The sequence below is a fragment of the Schistocerca piceifrons genome, chromosome 8 (genome assembly GCF_021461385.2).
Source record: "Schistocerca piceifrons isolate TAMUIC-IGC-003096 chromosome 8, iqSchPice1.1, whole genome shotgun sequence".
NCBI lineage: Eukaryota > Metazoa > Arthropoda > Insecta > Orthoptera > Acrididae > Schistocerca > Schistocerca piceifrons.
The window spans coordinates 367,866,142-367,871,979 of NC_060145.1; positions in this window are offsets into that span (position 1 = coordinate 367,866,142).

Sequence of the window (5,838 nt, forward strand, 5' to 3'; positions counted from 1 at the left end):
TGGTGCATAGCGGAAGGATCCCTGTATTAGTCATTTCCTTTTCTGTTCCACTCGGGAAAAGAGCAAGGGAAAATCGACTATCTACATGCTTCCATACGGGACCTAATCTCTTTAATCTTGCCTTCATGGTCCTTACGCAAATTATACGTTGGCGACGATAGAATTGCTCTACGGTGAGACTCAAATGCCCGTTCTCTAAATTTTCTAGATAGCGCTCGTCTAACAGAACTTCGACTTTACTCCAGTGATTGCAATTTGAGTTCCCGAAACATCTGCGTAACACCTGCGTGTCAATACAAAAATAGCAATCAATAAAAGAGTCAATTTGAAGAGGAAGAGAAATATTAAGTACCCATTCGCCCTTTGGCTCGTGGTGAAGGGTTGACAATTCCTGTTCCTCCACATGCATCACCGTCAAGCAGTGATAGTAATGATGCTGAATCGACACATACAGCCGAAAAATTGCAGTCATCTGCCAGTGTCACTAACCCTACATTTACATGCAGAACCACACAAAACCACTCAGTGATCTGATTAAGAATTTCGAACTTGCAAATTATTGCAATTGACGTAATTGCATAACACTCTCAATCCAGAGCTTTTGCAGTCCTTGGACAGATAAATGTATACCCAGCAAGAACGAATTTCGATGGAACAAATGTGGCAGCATGTACAACATTTCCCAGAAGAACAGGAGAACAAAATAATAGCGGTAAGCGTATCAGCCACTTATTGCGGCGTGTTTCTAGCAGGGTTTATCGTACTGTCTTTCTGGGTAAGACGCAAAAGGACGCAGGCTGTAGAATGGCTAACCGGCATTGGTCGGAAAATCAATTCGTTTTCAGGTCTTAATTAGTGTATAAGGGTATGATAAGGGGTTCCTGGTAGTAATAAAGTGTGAGCGGAAGTCCTTATTGGTGAATTTCGAAAATTTTCCTGTATATGTAAATTATTAAAGTAGTTGAGTGAGAGCACAGTGGGGCGAATCTTCGCGGAAGGGAGTGGATATGCAGCGCCACAAATAAGTTCAGATGTGGATTTGGGAAATTCTTGTAAATTTCGTGCAGCTATGGGTGGGAGGTAGTAGTTAAGGGACCAATTTTCACGTCGGGTGGCAGGCGCAGGCAATATTGATATTTAGCATACAATTCTTCGAGGCAGGTTTATGACACTGCTCACAGGCGAGAAGGCATGCCCTGGCGTGCACTGTATGCAAATGTGAAGTAATCAGAACAGCACAGGGCACTGTTGCAGTTACAGCAGCACCTAGTGACCTACGTGCAGGGGCCGAAGTGGGCTGAGGAAAGCTAACATTTTCAAGAGCATTCAATGAGCCGTGTGCGGCTCGCGTTGATGCCTTTCATAGCTTGACATCTTGTGATAGCGATAGTGGCGTCTCGTTTTCTTAGTGTCTTCACTGACACCACTACGTTTGCTCGTCTTGTCGTTCCGTGAGTGGCAGCAGCAGAGCCTATCGATAGCGCGTTCTGTGGTACCATCTTTGGAGCGGCCTCTAGTATTTTCGGGTCGTCGTGTGTCCAGGGAGGAGAGTTGGGACGGAGCAGCAGTGAGGTCCGGATAGCCAGTACTCGCTCGACCGCTGGCGACACACATGCATTGTCAGACGGAATTGTGTAGTCGCGAGAGTGCACGACCACGTCAAGGACCGGATTCAGCGAGTTTTAGTTGAATGGACCGTGATATTTTAGTAATGCAACTTTCACCTCTGTGTGTGTGTGTGTGTGTGTGTGTGTGTGTGTGTGTGTGTGTGTCTGCCCGTCGAAGTGACCTCATGGCAACAAGTTGTCAGTCGACGATTTATATTGGGATCTTTCCCGTGTCTGACTTGAGTGGGGGAAGACCGTTGGTTGGTCGTTCGGTCGGCCGTCGCAGCGGACGACGTGCATTTGGTCTTTCGACAGCTTCTGGCTTCTCTGTGTTTGTGCCGACTTATAATTCGTCCGAGTTGTTTCACAGTGGTTTTACTATTGTGAATTGTTGGTGGAACTGTTTTCCCGGGTCCGTGTGTTTCATGTGGTTTTGAATGAGCAGTTATTTTAATGCTGTCTGCGTACTGGGTTTGGTGAGAGGTTGCAAATGGACAGCAGTTCGGCATCGGACAAAGCACTGAGGAGGTTCGCAGCATGGGGGCAGGCCGGGACTGCTGGCAGCGTGCAGCCACTGTCGGACCCAGGCGCTGTAGCCGACGACCGAACCCAGGACCTTTGAATTTGAGTGAACTGTTTCCAGTACTGAAACCTCCCCGTTTGAGATCTCGCTGTTGTTTTCGTGTTGCTACTCCCAAGGTCGGTGAGACCAACCGCAACAAATGAAGTCTGTCAGGTTGGCGGAAGCTATTAGCCGCCTTCTACTCCTGGATGTTAGTTTAATTATTTTCTTCCTTGTGGCCGCTAACGCTCCAGTTACCTGCCCTGGAGGTTAGCGTATTTTTCCAGCAGTGTACCTTTCCTCGTCGTGTTGATGCTGTCTGACATGGCTTGTAGTTCGACACCCTCTTCAGTTGTACTGTGCATATATTTTTCTAAGGTCTACCTCGGTTCTAGTGTTTCCTTCGGCCTTGGGTGTGTTTCTGAAGACATGATGCCTAAAAATATTCCATCGTTGTACCGGTGATCGGACGTTAGGCGGACTGATTAGTCGGTCGGTCGTCGCTTAAGCTACCCCTAGTGTGAGTTGCCATCCTGTTACGTGAGTACAACTCTTGGCTGCCTGTCTCGCCGCTTACACAGCTGTAGTGACCTTCCTCAGGTCGATTCAGAGAGCACTGTCTGTGGATCACTCCATCTTATTTGTACAAGTTGTCATAATTGTTTACAATTGTTTTAACGTGTTATTGCCTTCCCCACTAGCAATTCCAGCCTTCAGCCATTAATTGTTTGTAACACTGCTTGTGGCCTTCAGCCGACAATAACTTGCAATTCTTCTAATAAGGCTTTCAGCCGCCAGTGCAGTAAAATCTTTTTAAGAATGATTGTTGAGAGTTTGGTTTTAAAAAAATAAAGTGTATGTGTTTTCTGTGCAACCCCGTCCACACCTTTCCTGCTTTCCCTAAGTACCACGTTTCATTCTATTTGCCCTCTCCAGAGGAACTACATCAGAGACATATGGAAAAGAAATAAGTGACCGTGGAGGCTCAAATGGAGTGAGTCATGTCACCATTCTGTCCGCATCTAGAATTGGAGAGGATGAGGATTAAGTCGCAGGCCAACCACGATGACCTTCTGGTGATGGATATCGGCGGGCAACCGACCTGCTGAAATTACTACCGACCTCCACTGCACGGATGCTGCATAGCTGTGGTGGAGCTGGCCACGAGCTGCACTGGCGTGAGAAGCGAAGGGCTGCTAGACTCCACTTTCTGGGTGACATCTTCAGGCAGACTGCAAGCTGCCGTCTGCAGAGGAGGGACTGGGACTTGAACGGCCTCCAGAATGCAGTGCTGTTTGTGGTCACTGACTGAGCTGCCCTGGACAGACAGCTGTAGCTGCTAAGGCTCACTACTACATTGGTAATCAGCTGTTTCCCTGCAGTGTTCTACATGGGGTCCATGAGTTGTGCTTGAGGATGCAGTATCCATATCCCGGACTATCAGTGCAGCCAACATGTGCGGCAGCCACTTCGTCGTGATGTGAGTAGGAAAGCTATATCTGCAAGTATGGGAGGCCGGATGCCTAGGCAGCAGATTCTAGCATTGGCGTTGGCGCTGACCCATGTATGCACCATGTGTGACGCCATCACTAGGATCAGAGGAAGTCCCACTGTGTACCTACGATGCAATGAAGCCAATGACACACCTCCCGGTGTTTCTCTGCATGTTTCGGGGTGAGTCACCCCTCTCTCTCAAACCACACCTCTCGGTCGTTCTGACGTGTTACAACCCATGAGTTCGAGGGGGTGGGACCCATACTAAAAAGGACTAACAGGGAATTTTGAATATGTAGAGAGAAGAGCAGCACTAATGGTCATCGGTTTGTTCGACATATGGGATGGTCTCATGGGGGTACTGAAAAAACTGCAGTGGCAGGTGCTTGAATATATACGGAAACTATTCTGTGAATGCTCACTTACAAAGTTTCAAAAACCAGCACTATGTGACAAGTCTAGAGAGATTACGACCTCCCCACGTGTCAGTACTGTGGGGATTATGAAAACAAGATGAGACTGCTTATAGCACACACAAACGCGTTGAAGTAAGTACTATTCCTGTACGTCATACATGACTGGAACTGGTGAATGCCTTAATAACAGGTACTCTCTGCCTTGCACTTCACGGTTATTTGATCTACTATCGATGTAGATGCAATTTCATAACGACACCTGTTATTGACAACTGCACATGAGATGGAAAATACGAGGAAATTTATGGGTCGCTTTCATACTACAATTGATGACCCAATTATCAGAAGGTATCCTTCACTTCCATATAGCAGGGAGTTTTGTTTTTATTGAGATGAATACTTTTGCGGTTTTTGCTTGTGGAATACCAGTTTCCATGGCGTGTAAAGACAACACGTGGCAGTCATCGACATCACTGTACCACCATCTCTCTCCTGTCTTTACAAGGCAAGAAATAATTTTGCTAATGATGGTTAACGTCCTTTTATTCGCAGTAAGCCTCGTTTTATGACATGGCAATCTCATCACGTTATCTACTTTACGAGCGGCGGCAATTAGGCAAGGACCTGCCAGCACGGCTGTTAACTGATCTCCGTCTAGCCTGTGAGGGTGGACGCAGAGCTGCGGCTGCCTCGGAGATAAGGCTCTCCCTGTGCAGAAATTGCGCACACCGGAAGGGAACATCGCGCGATCCCAGGTCCGCGTGAAGAAGGCGCTCACAACAGCCTAGAGCTGGTCCGCCAGTTGGATGGGAGTCAAGATTACCCAACTACCGGCCCGGCCATCTGACATGCGTGTCTCAACCTTGTTGGTAAACACTCATACAGAATCAAACTATAGCATGCGGGATACACAAGGGGTTTTTGAATCAAACTATAGCATGCGGGATACACAAGGGGTAAATTATACATCTTGGACTTTTAGTTTAACCTATCTTGTCACGCTTTAGCCTACATGAAGGAAGCTATTAGAAATAGAATATTAATGACACTCTTTTTCATTGCTATCTACATCGAGTACATCGTTTCTCTATGTTTGTGTACACTTTAGCGTAAGACCTTTGTTACATCACTTCTATAGTCCCACGCCAACAGTGGAAATTTCGCGGTCATAATGTCTGTATAATGTGGTATGTTAAATACAATTTTACTCAAAGTAATCTGGACACTTACAAGTGATTTTAAAAGATGTTTGCATTGAGGTACATGTTACATGATTATGTGTAGGGGATATAACGGTCGCCCAGTCGTTGATATTCCTATATTCGCACTGTATCACTCCAATACACGAAGCTTGTTAGCACTTGATGTAGAGAATTGGGTTGGCGCCATTAAATTGTATTGTAGTAGTTGCTGCTGCTGGCTGGCTGGTTCACTGCTGTATCTTGATGTTAATGTTGGCTCTATATGTATTCGTCTAGGGGTAAAAAGATGAGGTCCCGTGTTGCTGATGTGCTTGTTGATAAATAATGCACGACAGCATAAGTGAACTTCAACTATTTATTGGCATGGTAGCCATCTTAACTTCGCTGACCACCCAAAGACATTGTCACAGTACAGAGTAACACTTCTTTTACGACATCTTTGCATTGTTTTTCCACATAAGACAATAACATACACACTTTACAAAAGTTCTATCAAGACTGAGCTGACGGGGCTTCTTGTTGCTTGTATTTATAACCTTGTCAAAGAGCTACTAAGA